Source organism: Phyllobates terribilis, unplaced genomic scaffold (genome assembly GCF_046119375.1).
Source record: "Phyllobates terribilis strain yellow unplaced genomic scaffold, ASM4611937v1 Scaffold_30__1_contigs__length_15301838, whole genome shotgun sequence".
In the NCBI taxonomy this organism is placed as follows: domain Eukaryota; kingdom Metazoa; phylum Chordata; class Amphibia; order Anura; family Dendrobatidae; genus Phyllobates; species Phyllobates terribilis.
The window spans coordinates 10,069,713-10,088,028 of NW_027362790.1; the positions used below are offsets into that span (position 1 = coordinate 10,069,713).

Here is an 18,316-nt window from a genome sequence, read left to right on the forward strand (position 1 = left end):
TGCGGTCTTTAAAAATGTCCATATTAAAATCACCAAGGCTATAAAATCGAACAGTCTTTTCTAAGATTGCTTGGTGTTTGGGGGGGCATAGTAAAACAGGGGAATTCAACGACAACTTGAACCATCTTTTAAAAATCATCCCACAAGTATATTTTAAAAAATAACTTAGCGCACTATTACCATTAAAATGTTTGAAACAAAAGCAGAAATAATTTAAATACAAATAAATATGTAAGTCGGGGACATCCCTTCCGCCGTTCATTTTATTCTTCCTCATTATTTCTCTCCTTAATTTTTCCATTTTGGAGTTCCATAAAAACATAAAGATCATCCTAGTCATTTTTTTAATTAAAACATCAGAGGGGGGGTACACCATAGCTATATACAGTATGAGGGGTAACAACACTGATTTTATAATTAAAATTTTCCCCTCCATTGTTAGGGACCTCAAACCCCAAAATGATATTTTCTTTGACATTTTTTCTATGACATTCTCCCAGCTTTGAGTTCCCACATTCTCCTCGTTAAAAACAACTCCAAGAATTTTTACATTGTCTCGTTTTATAGTGAGCTGCGGGAGTTGGGCGGTGTCCCAGGATCCCAAAGTCAGACATTCAGATTTATTTAAATTAAGTTTAAAACCGGATGCCTGGGAAAAAAAATCAATGCGCAACACCGCCCTCCGGAGGGAAGCAGGGTCCACGCACACAACCGTCACGTCATCCATGTAGCCAAAGACTCTCACATCACTGCCACCTCCGCCTGGAACAGGAACCCCTCTAATCACTTTGTCTTTCCTTATTGCGCTCAGCAGGGGCTCCATGGCGCAGATGAACAGGATGGGCGACAAGGGGCATCCCTGCTTCACTCCGGACTCAAGGGGAACTCCATCTGTTAAAAAGCCATTAAGAGAAATTTGACTAAAACAATTTTTATATAAAATCTTAATACAATTTAAAAGCATATTAGGGATACCCATTCTTTTTAAAACTCTAAAAAGAAATCTATGAGAGACTCTATCGAAAGCTTTTTCAAAATCTAGGGCTAAAAGAGCTACATTTTGACCCCGGTCTCTGGAATACCAAATTACATCCCTTAATACGTTTAAAACCTCTGAAATACTTCTGCCTGGTACACTACAAACCTGCTCAGGCTGGATTAGTTTGGCAATGACACTCCTGAGCCGGTCTGCAACCACCTTAGCAAGTACCTTGTAATCAACATTTAGGAGAGTTATGGGTCTCCAATTCGCTAGAGTACTGCGGTCACCTTTTTTATATATCAAAGACACCACTCCTCTCCTCCAGGAAAATGGCAACTGTTCACAAATAAAAACTTCTTTAAAAAGCATAAAAAGGTCCTCTTTTAAAATGTCCCAAAAAGTAAGATAAAACTCTACAGGTAGTCCGTCACACCCAGGTGCTTTACCCTTAGAGAAACTTTTAAAAACATAAAATAATTCCTCTAAAACAATATCGCGTTCTAAAAACTCCTGGTCTGTAAAATTTAACTTAAAATCGAGATCATTAAGAGCATCAGATAAAAAGGACTCATCTATACACTTTTTACTAAAAAGATGCTTATAAAAGTTAAAAGTAGCATTCAACATTCCCTGCATAGATGTTTCACCCTCTAGATTTGTGATCACTTCTCTTTTATCCATGACTTTTTTGAAGAAGAAGCGAGAGCACTTCTCCCCCTCCTCCAAGTGCTGCACTCTAGAGTTAAAAATAATCTCTTTCCCCTTTGTGTCTATGCAGTTCTGAATTTCAGTTTTTAGGCTAGCAATATCATCTCCCACCTCCACGCCTAGCTCTTTGAATTTAAAAAGTGTTTGTAGTTTGGTATTAAGATCACTAAAACATCTTTTTTTCTCTCTAGCTTTACGTCTCCCTGCTTTTATAAAAAACATTCTGACTTTTTTTTTCAAATTTTCCCACCAGGTTACCATAGGGGCATCAGAAGGTTTTTGTCGCCGCCAGGCTTGATAGGCTTTACCAAAGTCTTGTCGAATCAGAGGGTCCTCCAGCAGGTAAGTACTTAGACGCCAGAGGCCCCTGTTGACCCTCTGTTCATCCCGGTATTCTAGATGCACCTCCAAGCCCTTATGGTCAGAAAATATATTTGATGTTAAAACACATTTTACAGGGTTAAAATCATCTGATAGGAAAATAAAATCGATCCTGGAGGACACCCCTCTTCCGGACCACGTATAACCAGGGTCCGTCGGCAGGAGTGACCTCCACGCATCGCATAATTTAAAATCAGTTATAAAATCTTTCAATAGATGACATGACTTATCCAATTTGCGTAAAGGGTCACCCCCTGCTCGTTGTTCACTAGCACAAAGACAATTAAAATCACCCCCTACGATCAGGGGAGATGACCCAGTACAGTACAATGGCAATATCCCAAATAAATTAATTCTCTCTTGCTTATCAGGGGGGGCATAAATATTCATTACACGTAGGGTAAAACCATTAAATTTAAAATGCACTAAAACCACTCTGCCTGGTACTATTTCTGTGACAGCATTTATAGTAATATTTCTCCCACGACAGAGGAAGCCCACCCCCGCTGACTTGTTGTCATTGGAGCCAGACCAGATGGAGGGCCCCAGTCTCCAATCTGTCTTGATATCATTATAATTTAGTGCATGTTGTATCCCGCATTCCTGTAATAAACATATGTCAAAGTCAGTGGTTTCTAAATACTTGAATAGAGCAGCCCTACGAACTGGGCTCTTTAATGACCTCACATTCAGTGAGACAAGTCTTAATGTGGGCATTCATAGGTCAGGGTGGTGGATCTTCCATGAGGACACCTGACTCAAAGCCCTGTATATCAAATTGCTCCAGGACATCCGGGCTAGAGGACCCAAACGACTCGATATTCTGTGAGCCGGCGGTTGCCCCCTCGTAGGTCACGGTTCCCAGCCACATTCCAGGAGACGCTGGGGCTTCGACATTCCGTCTCTTTTTCGGGGCAGACTCCACTAGGTCACTAGTGCAGTCCTCCTCTTCCTCCACCTCCTCCAGGGGGGGAGACTGGTCCATCAGGACAAGATCAGCAACACAGATTTCCTGATGTTCGCCACCTAGAAGCAAAGCCCCCTCATCTGGCTGGCTAATCGCCCTGGAAGATCCTGAGGCCATCGCTGCGTGGTCCCCTGTAGCCAACCGCACAGGGGCACCACCCTCCAGCCCAACAGGATCGGTATCGGGAACCATCGATACGGAGGATACCCTCCCAAAAGGAGGACCCCCCCGCTCCGGTCCATGCGAGGTCCGCCCATCGTTAAGGGACTTCGATGCAGGTGCCGCCCCAGAGGGGCCTCCGGCTCCCTGCTCCATCCCAGCCTTCTCGCCCTTCGAACCGCCCTCCGACGCCGGCCTGCCAGTGAAGACCGGTGGGCGCATCGGCTCAGCTTCAGAAGATGCAGCTTCTGCGTAGGTCCTGGTCCTGGTCCTGTTGGGGCATCCTCGGAACATGTGCCCCGCCTCACCGCAGAGATTACATTTCCTCCCAGCGGGACAGTCCTTCATTAAATGTCCGTAACAGCTGCAATTATTGCAGCGGTCTACTTTCCTGCCCGTGCAGGACGTTTGGGTATGACCCATTTGTCCACAGTTCCTGCAACATACTGGCATTCCAGGATAAAATAAGTAGCCTCTGCTCTTACCGATTACGAAGGTTGAGGGAGGGTGTAGCATTCCTCCCACTCCACTAAGGTCCCTCTTTAGACGGGCCATATACCTTCTCTTGCCGCACCAGAAGCCTACCGCGTTCTTCACAGTACCCAGGTATCTCAGATCATCACAATAGCGGGTAAGGTAGGTCGAGATGTCTGCAGCTTCCACAAAGGGGTTCGGGAAATGCACCACGATGGGGATCTCATCATAAGCATACAAGAGACAAAAGGTTAGTCCATCCAATTCATCTAAGTAGTTTTTCTCGTTTACCTTTTGTACGAGTTGCTGACAGCATCCCTGGCTCTTGAAGGTGATGGTGTATGTCCCCTTGTACTCGTTGTCCTGGAAGCAGAATATGTCTTCCCGCCGAAACTCCAGAACTCCAAGAAGAATCCTATGGCAGATGTAGTCCAAATTCTTCTCCATCCTCGATGCTGCTCCAACTTCAATCCTCACGGTGTTCCGCATCCGGGCATCACCCGATGAATATGTGAGCGTTGCCGGCATCCTTCACTCAGGAACGTACCGACTCTTCTCTCTGAAAGGCGCAAGCCTTCATGGGATCCCTTCCCGTTGCTCCCGGACTAATCCTTCCTCCCAATAGCAGCAGGGGGGTTAAGTCCCTCCGAAGAGGAACGATCCCCCCAGGCCGAGAGAAAGGGTACCAAGAGCACCTCACAGGCAAGACCACACAGGTAAACCTGATAGATCGTGCCAAAAGGCCGAGAAGCGATAACCAGAATTGGTTTCAAACTACGGAGCCACCCAAGGATCCTGAAAAGTCCATTTGTGGAGATGAGCTCCTGGACTCCCGTTAAGAAGACATGTTGTCAACCTCTAGATCCCTTACATGCCTGCACTTTTCGGCTTGCTGCTGCTGCAATCCACGCGTTTTAGATCTGCATAACTCCACCTCTTTAAACACAGCACCTTCACCCCCTGCTGTTCCCACCCGCCTCAACACCGTTGGAAGGGAGGAGAACCAATTAAGGCGGGGGGTGGGGTGGAACGAGCAGCTGTCTACCCTTAGCAGGAGGGCTCCTGATTACATACCTCTCCTGCTGCTGCTGCTGCTGGCTGTCCAGCAGCAGACTGAAGGTGGCTGCTGCTGTGCACAGGTATATAAAGGCTCAGAGCCTATTATGACACGCGCAGCCAGCGTTCCATTGCCACATTCCATCTACTGCAGGCAGGATACCTGGCTGGCTGAATGTCGCTGAGAAGCTCACAGAGACCGCCATAAGCAACAGTTTAACAGAATGCCACAGACTAATCAACCAAACTTTTTGGGTTGGGTTCTCTTTTATAGTCTGCAGGCATTAAATGAAAGAAGTCAGTGTTCCAGCAGAAGGAGACAACGTTTCAGAAAAGGCATTGTAGCAAACCAAAAAAGAAATTTTAAGCGCAGCAGAGTAACCAGCGCACATACCTGTTAGCTCAGGTGAGTTTAAAAGGCTGCTGTTGATAACAAGGGCATTTGCTAAATAGATGGTGTGTGTGCAACAATATACTGAAAGGTCAATTATATTGTGCAGCTTATCTCACCACCTGTAGTTATTTAGGTGAAAGCTCCAAAATGCTTGCCTAATATGTCTGTTTATCCAAAAGGAAGTAAAAAGGGAGAGCTAGAAAGATAGCATTGCATCACATTACATGGCAATGCAATGCACAGTTGCTGAAGTTGAACCAAAATGAGCTTGTAATCTGGCTTCTGCAACTTTGAACATGAAAAATCCAAAGAGGAGAAGAAAAGCAAAGCCAAAGAGTCCATCCCAAAATCCGACAAACAAGCAAAATGAACAAAAAACATTGAATTCAATTCTTTCTGATTTTAGAAACTGCATTAAAGAAGGGGTGCACCGGTCCTGGAGATACTGCAATACCAGGTCAATGCGTGGAGTGGACAGAGCAAGCTCTTATTCCATCTCCCTGTTCTAAAAATCCATTTAATATATGGTCCCCAGATAGGGGACGTATCAGATATTAAACTGATAAGAACAGATACTACACTTGATCTTAGCCAAAAGGCCGAGAAGCGATAACCAGAATTGGTTTCAAACTACGGAGCCACCCAAGGATCCTGAAAAGTCCATTTGTGGAGATGAGCTCCTGGACTCCCGTTAAGAAGACATGTTGTCAACCTCTAGATCCCTTACATGCCTGCACTTTTCGGCTTGCTGCTGCTGCAATCCACGCGTTTTAGATCTGCATAACTCCACCTCTTTAAACACAGCACCTTCACCCCCTGCTGTTCCCACCCGCCTCAACACCGTTGGAAGGGAGGAGAACCAATTAAGGCGGGGGGTGGGGTGGAACGAGCAGCTGTCTACCCTTAGCAGGAGGGCTCCTGATTACATACCTCTCCTGCTGCTGCTGCTGCTGGCTGTCCAGCAGCAGACTGAAGGTGGCTGCTGCTGTGCACAGGTATATAAAGGCTCAGAGCCTATTATGACACGCGCAGCCAGCGTTCCATTGCCACATTCCATCTACTGCAGGCAGGATACCTGGCTGGCTGAATGTCGCTGAGAAGCTCACAGAGACCGCCATAAGCAACAGTTTAACAGAATGCCACAGACTAATCAACCAAACTTTTTGGGTTGGGTTCTCTTTTATAGTCTGCAGGCATTAAATGAAAGAAGTCAGTGTTCCAGCAGAAGGAGACAACGTTTCAGAAAAGGCATTGTAGCAAACCAAAAAAGAAATTTTAAGCGCAGCAGAGTAACCAGCGCACATACCTGTTAGCTCAGGTGAGTTTAAAAGGCTGCTGTTGATAACAAGGGCATTTGCTAAATAGATGGTGTGTGTGCAACAATATACTGAAAGGTAAATTATATTGTGCAGCTTATCTCACCACCTGTAGTTATTTAGGTGAAAGCTCCAAAATGCTTGCCTAATATGTCTGTTTATCCAAAAGGAAGTAAAAAGGGAGAGCTAGAAAGATAGCATTGCATCACATTACATGGCAATGCAATGCACAGTTGCTGAAGTTGAACCAAAATGAGCTTGTAATCTGGCTTCTGCAACTTTGAACATGAAAAATCCAATGAGGAGAAGAAAAGCAAAGCCAAAGAGTCCATCCCAAAATCCGACAAACAAGCAAAATGAACAAAAAACATTGAATTCAATTCTTTCTGATTTTAGAAACTGCATTAAAGAAGGGGTGCACCGGTCCTGGAGATACTGCAATACCAGGTCAATGCGTGGAGTGGACAGAGCAAGCTCTTTTTCCATCTCCCTGTTCTAAAAATCCATTTAATATATGGTCCCCAGATAGGGGACGTATCAGATATTAAACTGATAAGAACAGATACTACACTTGATCTTAGCCAAAAGGCCGAGAAGCGATAACCAGAATTGGTTTCAAACTACGGAGCCACCCAAGGATCCTGAAAAGTCCATTTGTGGAGATGAGCTCCTGGACTCCCGTTAAGAAGACATGTTGTCAACCTCTAGATCCCTTACATGCCTGCACTTTTCGGCTTGCTGCTGCTGCAATCCACGCGTTTTAGATCTGCATAACTCCACCTCTTTAAACACAGCACCTTCACCCCCTGCTGTTCCCACCCGCCTCAACACCGTTGGAAGGGAGGAGAACCAATTAAGGCGGGGGGTGGGGTGGAACGAGCAGCTGTCTACCCTTAGCAGGAGGGCTCCTGATTACATACCTCTCCTGCTGCTGCTGCTGCTGGCTGTCCAGCAGCAGACTGAAGGTGGCTGCTGCTGTGCACAGGTATATAAAGGCTCAGAGCCTATTATGACACGCGCAGCCAGCGTTCCATTGCCACATTCCATCTACTGCAGGCAGGATACCTGGCTGGCTGAATGTCGCTGAGAAGCTCACAGAGACCGCCATAAGCAACAGTTTAACAGAATGCCACAGACTAATCAACCAAACTTTTTGGGTTGGGTTCTCTTTTATAGTCTGCAGGCATTAAATGAAAGAAGTCAGTGTTCCAGCAGAAGGAGACAACGTTTCAGAAAAGGCATTGTAGCAAACCAAAAAAGAAATTTTAAGCGCAGCAGAGTAACCAGCGCACATACCTGTTAGCTCAGGTGAGTTTAAAAGGCTGCTGTTGATAACAAGGGCATTTGCTAAATAGATGGTGTGTGTGCAACAATATACTGAAAGGTAAATTATATTGTGCAGCTTATCTCACCACCTGTAGTTATTTAGGTGAAAGCTCCAAAATGCTTGCCTAATATGTCTGTTTATCCAAAAGGAAGTAAAAAGGGAGAGCTAGAAAGATAGCATTGCATCACATTACATGGCAATGCAATGCACAGTTGCTGAAGTTGAACCAAAATGAGCTTGTAATCTGGCTTCTGCAACTTTGAACATGAAAAATCCAATGAGGAGAAGAAAAGCAAAGCCAAAGAGTCCATCCCAAAATCCGACAAACAAGCAAAATGAACAAAAAACATTGAATTCAATTCTTTCTGATTTTAGAAACTGCATTAAAGAAGGGGTGCACCGGTCCTGGAGATACTGCAATACCAGGTCAATGCGTGGAGTGGACAGAGCAAGCTCTTTTTCCATCTCCCTGTTCTAAAAATCCATTTAATATATGGTCCCCAGATAGGGGACGTATCAGATATTAAACTGATAAGAACAGATTTTTTTTTTTTTTTGAAAGCCCGAATTCGTGTACAAAACCCGAGTGCGCTTAAAAAAGTGACAAGTGCCACAAAAAAAGTGCACTAGGATGCTGGTCTTCTTGAAACCCTCTCCAAAAGGAGAAGGGTCCCCCAAACCATTCCCCGTCCCTCCGAGCCAAAAGGCCACAGCGAGGAACAGGGACAAAAAGCCACCTCCAGCCGAAGCCAGAGGCGACCCAATCTTACCCCCAGCACCTGCCCGAGTTCTCACCCGAGCAAGGCACTGGGAGCCAAAGACTGTGCTCCCCTCCCGGAAGAGGGGAGCCAACAACGCTCTCCTCCCAAAAGAGGAGAGCCAGGGGGGTTCAGGGGGGAGCGGAACCTGATGGCCACACACTCCCCCCCTAGACCTGCCAAGAGAGGAACCCGTAAGGGAACCGCATCCCGACAAAATCCTAGTAGGACGTGACACACGTGAATAAGTGGACACACAGTGACAAAGAAATTAAATAAATAGTGAAGGTTTCACAGTATAATACTGCCCGGACCTTCGACCGGGAATTGAAAAATTCCCCATCCTAAGGCCAGAAGGCCCGGAATAAGGGTGTGTGCGAAGAAAGAAAATTTGAAGTGCTTGTGCAAATGTGCCATAAACTCAAGTGGGGTTCCCAATCCCAGTGAGTTAAGGCACCCCAGGGTCACCACTCCTGGGGCACTTCACACTTCGGGCTTTCGATCTTCCCCGGCCCAATGGCGTCGATCCTGGGGGGCCATGCTTTCCACCAGATGACTATATTAGCCACCTGGCGTACTAACAAGCGCCTAAACCCCAGTGTGCATAATGTATCAATCTACTAGGGCGGCCAACATCCAAAACCGCCTTTTCGAAAGACACTACACTTGATCTTAGCCAAAAGGCCGAGAAGCGATAACCAGAATTGGTTTCAAACTACGGAGCCACCCAAGGATCCTGAAAAGTCCATTTGTGGAGATGAGCTCCTGGACTCCCGTTAAGAAGACATGTTGTCAACCTCTAGATCCCTTACATGCCTGCACTTTTCGGCTTGCTGCTGCTGCAATCCACGCGTTTTAGATCTGCATAACTCCACCTCTTTAAACACAGCACCTTCACCCCCTGCTGTTCCCACCCGCCTCAACACCGTTGGAAGGGAGGAGAACCAATTAAGGCGGGGGGTGGGGTGGAACGAGCAGCTGTCTACCCTTAGCAGGAGGGCTCCTGATTACATACCTCTCCTGCTGCTGCTGCTGCTGGCTGTCCAGCAGCAGACTGAAGGTGGCTGCTGTGCACAGGTATATAAAGGCTCAGAGCCTATTATGACACGCGCAGCCAGCGTTCCATTGCCACATTCCATCTACTGCAGGCAGGATACCTGGCTGGCTGAATGTCGCTGAGAAGCTCACAGAGACCGCCATAAGCAACAGTTTAACAGAATGCCACAGACTAATCAACCAAACTTTTTGGGTTGGGTTCTCTTTTATAGTCTGCAGGCATTAAATGAAAGAAGTCAGTGTTCCAGCAGAAGGAGACAACGTTTCAGAAAAGGCATTGTAGCAAACCAAAAAAGAAATTTTAAGCGCAGCAGAGTAACCAGTGCACATACCTGTTAGCTCAGGTGAGTTTAAAAGGCTGCTGTTGATAACAAGGGCATTTGCTAAATAGATGGTGTGTGTGCAACGATATACTGAAAGGTCAATTATATTGTGCAGCTTATCTCACCACCTGTAGTTATTTAGGTGAAAGCTCCAAAATGCTTGCCTAATATGTCTGTTTATCCAAAAGGAAGTAAAAAGGGAGAGCTAGAAAGATAGCATTGCATCACATTACATGGCAATGCAATGCACAGTTGCTGAAGTTGAACCAAAATGAGCTTGTAATCTGGCTTCTGCAACTTTGAACATGAAAAATCCAATGAGGAGAAGAAAAGCAAAGCCAAAGAGTCCATCCCAAAATCCGACAAACAAGCAAAATGAACAAAAAACATTGAATTCAATTCTTTCTGATTTTAGAAACTGCATTAAAGAAGGGGTGCACCGGTCCTGGAGATACTGCAATACCAGGTCAATGCGTGGAGTGGACAGAGCAAGCTCTTTTTCCATCTCCCTGTTCTAAAAATCCATTTAATATATGGTCCCCAGATAGGGGACGTATCAGATATTAAACTGATAAGAACAGATACTACACTTGATCTTAGCCAAAAGGCCGAGAAGCGATAACCAGAATTGGTTTCAAACTACGGAGCCACCCAAGGATCCTGAAAAGTCCATTTGTGGAGATGAGCTCCTGGACTCCCGTTAAGAAGACATGTTGTCAACCTCTAGATCCCTTACATGCCTGCACTTTTCGGCTTGCTGCTGCTGCAATCCACGCGTTTTAGATCTGCATAACTCCACCTCTTTAAACACAGCACCTTCACCCCCTGCTGTTCCCACCCGCCTCAACACCGTTGGAAGGGAGGAGAACCAATTAAGGCGGGGGGTGGGGTGGAACGAGCAGCTGTCTACCCTTAGAAGGAGGGCTCCTGATTACATACCTCTCCTGCTGCTGCTGCTGCTGGCTGTCCAGCAGCAGACTGAAGGTGGCTGCAGCTGTGCACAGGTATATAAAGGCTCAGAGCCTATTATGACACGCGCAGCCAGCGTTCCATTGCCACATTCCATCTACTGCAGGCAGGATACCTGGCTGGCTGAATGTCGCTGAGAAGCTCACAGAGACCGCCATAAGCAACAGTTTAACAGAATGCCACAGACTAATCAACCAAACTTTTTGGGTTGGGTTCTCTTTTATAGTCTGCAGGCATTAAATGAAAGAAGTCAGTGTTCCAGCAGAAGGAGACAACGTTTCAGAAAAGGCATTGTAGCAAACCAAAAAAGAAATTTTAAGCGCAGCAGAGTAACCAGTGCACATACCTGTTAGCTCAGGTGAGTTTAAAAGGCTGCTGTTGATAACAAGGGCATTTGCTAAATAGATGGTGTGTGTGCAACGATATACTGAAAGGTCAATTATATTGTGCAGCTTATCTCACCACCTGTAGTTATTTAGGTGAAAGCTCCAAAATGCTTGCCTAATATGTCTGTTTATCCAAAAGGAAGTAAAAAGGGAGAGCTAGAAAGATAGCATTGCATCACATTACATGGCAATGCAATGCACAGTTGCTGAAGTTGAACCAAAATGAGCTTGTAATCTGGCTTCTGCAACTTTGAACATGAAAAATCCAATGAGGAGAAGAAAAGCAAAGCCAAAGAGTCCATCCCAAAATCCGACAAACAAGCAAAATGAACAAAAAACATTGAATTCAATTCTTTCTGATTTTAGAAACTGCATTAAAGAAGGGGTGCACCGGTCCTGGAGATACTGCAATACCAGGTCAATGCGTGGAGTGGACAGAGCAAGCTCTTTTTCCATCTCCCTGTTCTAAAAATCCATTTAATATATGGTCCCCAGATAGGGGATGTATCAGATATTAAACTGATAAGAACAGATACTACACTTGATCTTAGCCAAAAGGCCGAGAAGCGATAACCAGAATTGGTTTCAAACTACGGAGCCACCCAAGGATCCTGAAAAGTCCATTTGTGGAGATGAGCTCCTGGACTCCCGTTAAGAAGACATGTTGTCAACCTCTAGATCCCTTACATGCCTGCACTTTTCGGCTTGCTGCTGCTGCAATCCACGCGTTTTAGATCTGCATAACTCCACCTCTTTAAACACAGCACCTTCACCCCCTGCTGTTCCCACCCGCCTCAACACCGTTGGAAGGGAGGAGAACCAATTAAGGCGGGGGGTGGGGTGGAACGAGCAGCTGTCTACCCTTAGCAGGAGGGCTCCTGATTACATACCTCTCCTGCTGCTGCTGCTGCTGGCTGTCCAGCAGCAGACTGAAGGTGGCTGCTGCTGTGCACAGGTATATAAAGGCTCAGAGCCTATTATGACACGCGCAGCCAGCGTTCCATTGCCACATTCCATCTACTGCAGGCAGGATACCTGGCTGGCTGAATGTCGCTGAGAAGCTCACAGAGACCGCCATAAGCAACAGTTTAACAGAATGCCACAGACTAATCAACCAAACTTTTTGGGTTGGGTTCTCTTTTATAGTCTGCAGGCATTAAATGAAAGAAGTCAGTGTTCCAGCAGAAGGAGACAACGTTTCAGAAAAGGCATTGTAGCAAACCAAAAAAGAAATTTTAAGCGCAGCAGAGTAACCAGCGCACATACCTGTTAGCTCAGGTGAGTTTAAAAGGCTGCTGTTGATAACAAGGGCATTTGCTAAATAGATGGTGTGTGTGCAACAATATACTGAAAGGTCAATTATATTGTGCAGCTTATCTCACCACCTGTAGTTATTTAGGTGAAAGCTCCAAAATGCTTGCCTAATATGTCTGTTTATCCAAAAGGAAGTAAAAAGGGAGAGCTAGAAAGATAGCATTGCATCACATTACATGGCAATGCAATGCACAGTTGCTGAAGTTGAACCAAAATGAGCTTGTAATCTGGCTTCTGCAACTTTGAACATGAAAAATCCAATGAGGAGAAGAAAAGCAAAGCCAAAGAGTCCATCCCAAAATCCGACAAACAAGCAAAATGAACAAAAAACATTGAATTCAATTCTTTCTGATTTTAGAAACTGCATTAAAGAAGGGGTGCACCGGTCCTGGAGATACTGCAATACCAGGTCAATGCGTGGAGTGGACAGAGCAAGCTCTTTTTCCATCTCCCTGTTCTAAAAATCCATTTAATATATGGTCCCCAGATAGGGGACGTATCAGATATTAAACTGATAAGAACAGATTTTTTGATTGAATATATCTTTTATTAGCACAAAAAATAAGTTAACAGACAGTGTACAGAGCCGCAGCCCAGTACACACAGAATTCTACATCATATTTACATAGCATGAGGATACGACGCACTAACTAGACACATCACACCCCTATGCTACACAAAACACTCAATCTGAAAGAAAAAGCATGTCAATCAATACAGTACGACGAACCGTGATAAGGGATGGGGATTGGGAAAAAGGGGATGGGGAGGGGAAAATCACAGGCCCGAAGCTTTATTGAAAGACAAGACACATAAGGGGAGAGGGGGAGGAGGGGTTTAGTCCTCGTCCTCGTCCTCCGGACCGTCCATGATGGAATAGTCTCTGAGCAGGCTGTGGATCAGCCTGCGGCAGTCCTGGATGGACATCCTCTCCCTCCTCAAGATGAGCCGGTTCCTGGCGACCCAAACGGCATCCTTGAAGCAGTTCATAAGGCGCCAAGCCTCCTGGATGGCTCCGACGGTATGAACCCCAGGGAAGAGTCCGTAAAGCACAGAATGGTGCGATAGGCTCGCCCTGGGGACAGAGTTCCTCAGGTCGTCCTCAAGTGCAGTCAATAGGCGCTGTGCAAATCCGCAGTCCCAAAAAGTGTGCAAAGATGTTTCCTCCACGAAGGGGCACCTTGGGCAGTACCGGGTCTTGCACAGGTTCCGGGCATGCATGAATGACCGGACGGGCAGTCCGCCCTGAATCGCCATCCACGACAAGTCCTTGTGCCCGTTGGTCAGCCTGTCAGACGACACATTTGTCCACACAGTCTCCAGCGTGTCCTGGTGAAGTCCTGTGATGTTCTCCACGTCATCCTTGGCTCTGATTAGCTTGTGGATAGTTTTGGGCTTCCACAAGTCGGGCTTGAGTCCCTCCAGTTGATGCTCCCCCACAAATCGAACGACGTCTCCGTAGAACCATGGCGTCGTCCAGTTGTAGGGGAAGGAGCTGTCCCACTTGTCCCAGCCGAGTCGCCTCCAAAGAGGAAGCAGGAAGAAGCGAGACATGGACCTGCCCGCGGAGCCATTCTTGACTTGCAAAGTCCGGCGGACACAATCACACACAAAAGAGGATCGCAGGAGGGTGGGGATATCTGGAACGCCCTTCCCACCCTTGCGAGGCTCCTTGTACATGACGGCCCGCCTGACTCTGTCCATCTTGGATCCCCAGACAAAGTGAAACACTGTCCTGGTAATGGCCCTGCACACAGTGACGTGTGGGGGCCAGGCCTGCGCCGTGTACTGCAAGACGGGCAGGACCTCATTACGCAGGATGAGTGCCTTACCCTCACAAGTGAGGTGTCTGAGGCTCCAGAGTCCGATCCGTTGCTTCACCTTGGCCAAGCGTTCTTGCCAGGACTTGAGGGCCGCTCCTTCCTTCCCGAACCAGACTCCCAGCACCTTGAGGAAATCCGGTTGAATGTTGAAGGGGAAGGGGGCGGAGGAGGCCGGCTGCCAATCCCCGAAGAGCATGGCTTCCGACTTCCTGCAGTTGACTTTGGCCCCTGAAGCCCGGCCGAACCTCTCACACGTCTGGACGAGGGCGTCGACTGAACCACGATCAGCGCAGAAGACGGTGACGTCGTCCATGTAGAGCGAGCACTTGACCTCGTGTCGTCCCGGACCCGGTGCGGTGATCCCTCTGATCTCTCCATTCTGCCGGATAGCCTCTGCGAAGAGTTCTATAACACAAACAAAAAGAAGAGGTGATAGAGGGCAGCCTTGTCTGACCCCAGAGAGGACAGGGAAGGGGTCAGTCTTCCAGCCGTTCACCAACACCGAGCTGTGGATATCAAAATACATCAGACGGACATACGAACAAAACATGTTACCCAAACCTAACTGGTGCAGAGCTCGGCCCATGAACTCGTGGGAAACCCGGTCGAAGGCCTTCTCCTGATCCAAGGAGACCAGGGCCGCGTGTGCGCGGCGGACCTTGATGTACTCGACCGTGTCCCGCACGAGAGCGAGGCTGTCTGCGATGCGACGTCCAGGGATGCCGCAGGTCTGGTCCGGGTGGATGATCCGTCCGATGACCGTCTTAAGTCGTGTCGCCATCGTCTTGGCCAGGATCTTGTAGTCCACGTTGAGCAGAGTGATGGGACGCCAATTCCTCAGGTCGCACCTCTCTCCCTTCCGCTTGTACAGGATCGTGACCATTCCTTCCCTCAAAGATGGAGGCATTCTACCCTCCACCACCATCTCCTCGTACAGGTCCAACAGGTCCGGACAGATGAGGTCTCCCAGCGCTACATAGAGCTCCGCTGGAAGACCATCACTGCCCGGGGTCCTGCCGGTCCTAAAGGATTTAGCGGCAGAGAGCAATTCGCCCACCATCAGAGGTTTGTCCAAGGCTGCCGTGCCTGCAGGATCAAGATGGTTAGTGATACCTGACAGGAACTTATCAGCAGCGTCGGGGTCGGTAGTCTTGTGGGAGTAGAGTTCCCTGTAGAAGTCGCTGACGACCCTCATCACGTCCTCCTTCCCACGTCGCATGTTTACGCTCTCGTCTCGCAGCTCGTTCAGGGGCGTGTGACCGGCATGAAGTTTCCTGAAAAAGAATGAGTTACATTTCTCACCCTTCTCCAGATTCTCCACTTTGGAACGGAAGATGATTCGCTTGGACTCCTCCTCAAAGTGCCTTTTCAGGCTCTTCTTGGTCTCCTCCAGCTCCTCCCTCACGTCCCAGCCGCAGTGAAGAAGGTCCTGCAGCGACCGCAGCTCGCGCTGCAGCCCTCTGAAGTCCCTCCTCTTCTCACACGCCTGTTGTCGACCCTTGGCCTGAAAGAAACAGCGAAACTCAAGTTTAACATATTCCCACCAATCAGAGACTGTTTGGAAGCTACCCTTGTAGGACTGCCACATTGCGTAGGCTGCTCTCAGCTCCTCCACGACTTCATCCTGAGCCAGCAGAGCACAATTCAGCTTCCAGGAGCCGGGGCCGGACGGAAAACCGTCGCCGAGGACACCTTGTAAGTGAATGGCTCTGTGGTCGGAGAAGAAGCAGGAGACCATCGAGTGCCTACTCTGCCTGACTGCCCGAGAGGTGAACACAAAGTCAATCCTGGAGCGGAGTGAGCCATCGGGTCGGCTCCACGAATAGTTCGTGGAGCCTCTCCCCATGGAGCCCACCACGTCCTGAAGAGAGGCCTCGGTTACCATCTCGATGAGCAGCTTGGACGTGATGTCCAACTTGGCAGATGTGCCAGAACTACGACCGTCCTCCTCGATGGGGCAGTTGAAATCCCCGGCCATCACTAAGGTCCTGGTGGTGGCAAGCTGAAGCCGCAGGGTCTGGAAAAGCTCCAAACGCTCATTCTTCAGTGGGGACGCATACACGTTGATGAACCTGACAGGTTCTCCCGCCCAGTTGCCATCTACAACAAGAGCCCTGCCGCAGATGAGCTCCTGGACGGACTCAAGCGTGAATGCGCCCCCCCTGATCAGAATTGCGACCCCCGCAGACTTGCAGTCACCCCCACCGGACCAGTAGGATGGACCGTGGGACCACTCCCTGGCCAGATGTTTGAAGGACCTAGAGGAGGGAAGGGAACATTCCTGCAACATATAAACATCACACAACTGGGAAGTAAGGAAGGCATAAATAGTCTGACGTCTGAACTTGTCCTTGATGCTCCTGACATTAATGGAAAATAAGTTAATATTAGCCATCATGTAGGGAAAAAAGAAAAAGTTAGCGCAGGCAATACACCTTAGTTACCACTCCGGTCGGGTGGTCCCTCGTCGGTGTTGACTGCTGGTGACGGGATCACCAGCAGGCCCTCTTCCTCCATCTGGTCAAGCAGTGCGGCCTCGATCTCGGCGACCACCAGTTCCTCCTCTTCTGGCTCGGCCACCAGGGTCTCAACCATGTGCTCCATCTCTTCTGGCTCAGGGAGGGTATCCTCCTTTTCGCCTACGAAATCCAGAATCTTCTTTTTGGAGGATTCAGTAGCAGGGCTGTCCTCCACCTTCCTCTTTCCCCGGGTTGGAACTGGGGAGACAAGAAGGGGAAAATCCTCCTCGGAATAGATAGCGGCGGGTGGAGGAAAGGTTAATTCCACCGCTACCATGGTCTGGGGAGGGAGAGTGGCTGCCGGGGCAGGGGAAAGGACACCTGCTGAGGAGTAGGGGAAGGAGGAAGAGGAAGTGGAATCCTCAGCAGGGGTGGCCGGGGTGGGGGGGGGTTGGACGGGGGTGGCAGGGGGAGGGATCGAGAGAGGGGTGACAGAACTCTTACCCTCCTTTGACTTTTTCTTCTGCTTCGGAGCTGCTGGGACCGTCGCTGGGGCTTTGGCCACCGACTCCTTGACCGCTTTGGCCTTGGTCGTCTCGGCCTTGGCCGCTGGGGCCTTGGTCGTCGCGTCCTTGACCTTCACAGGCCTGGTCGTCGGGGCCTTGTCCTCCGTAGCTGGGGTCGTCGCAACCACCGATGCCCAGGATCTCTCACGCCTGGGGCAATCCTTGTACAGATGAGCCGCCAGCCCACACAGGTTGCAGGACGTCTTCTTCGGGCAGTCCTTCGAGCTGTGTCCCGTCACTCGACAAATCCTGCAGGCATCCTCCTTGCAGTCCTTCATCTCGTGGCCGTTCTTGCCGCATCTCCTGCAGTTCCGCGGCATGTCCGGGTAATAGATGAGGCCGTAGGAGTTGCCCAGGGAGAATGTCGGGGGCAGGTGCCGAAGTCCGTCTGAGTACGCCAGGTCCCTGTGAAGTCTAACGGTCACCGACCACTTACCTGTCCAGAAGCCGAGTCCATTCAGGATGTGAGAGGGTTCCTTCACAACCAAACAGAAGCGTCTCAGGAAGGTACAGATGTCTTGGCCTGGGGTGTGCGGGTTGCGCATGGAGACCGTGATCCTCCTTTCATCCCTCTGGATAGGGCAGCTACCTGTAAAGGCAGAGAAAGAATTATCCGGTCCTTTTGCGCTTACCATTTCCCAGAACCTCCTGCAGGTGTTCACAGTGGCGAAGGTGACGAAGAAGATCCCCGTCAAGAAGGTCTGGATGCTGAGGGTGTCCGACCTGGAGAAGCCTCGATCCAGCAGCATCTTCTGGCAGAACACGTCCGAGGACATGTCCGGCACCCTCCCATCCACTTCCTTCAGCTTCAGGGCCACCGTCTGCCGCATCCATGGCTCCAGGGCTGGAGCTTCGTGGCGGGGCTTCTGGGGTCCCTTCTGCTGGCCAGTCGTGGAGG

General features: G+C 48.7%; 5 non-coding genes and 1 pseudogene across 5 annotated transcripts; all 6 read right to left on the reverse strand.

The window, feature by feature from the left end:
• Positions 1-5,541: 5,541 nt before the first annotated feature.
• On the reverse strand, positions 5,542-5,732 carry LOC141179598 (U2 spliceosomal RNA). Its single transcript, XR_012255598.1, has one exon. It is a non-coding gene; the product is annotated as a U2 spliceosomal RNA (small nuclear RNA).
• A 1,115-nt stretch (positions 5,733-6,847) lies between these two features.
• Positions 6,848-7,038, reverse strand: LOC141180469 (U2 spliceosomal RNA). Its single transcript, XR_012256212.1, has one exon. It is a non-coding gene; the product is annotated as a U2 spliceosomal RNA (small nuclear RNA).
• Positions 7,039-8,153: 1,115 nt separating this feature from the next.
• Positions 8,154-8,332, reverse strand: LOC141179884 (U2 spliceosomal RNA; annotated as a pseudogene).
• A 1,998-nt stretch (positions 8,333-10,330) lies between these two features.
• On the reverse strand, positions 10,331-10,521 carry LOC141180470 (U2 spliceosomal RNA). The gene has a single exon (XR_012256213.1). It is a non-coding gene; the product is annotated as a U2 spliceosomal RNA (small nuclear RNA).
• A 1,115-nt stretch (positions 10,522-11,636) lies between these two features.
• LOC141179508 (U2 spliceosomal RNA) lies at positions 11,637-11,827 on the reverse strand. Its single transcript, XR_012255517.1, has one exon. It is a non-coding gene; the product is annotated as a U2 spliceosomal RNA (small nuclear RNA).
• Positions 11,828-12,942: 1,115 nt separating this feature from the next.
• On the reverse strand, positions 12,943-13,135 carry LOC141179710 (U2 spliceosomal RNA). The gene has a single exon (XR_012255698.1). It is a non-coding gene; the product is annotated as a U2 spliceosomal RNA (small nuclear RNA).
• Positions 13,136-18,316: the final 5,181 nt, after the last annotated feature.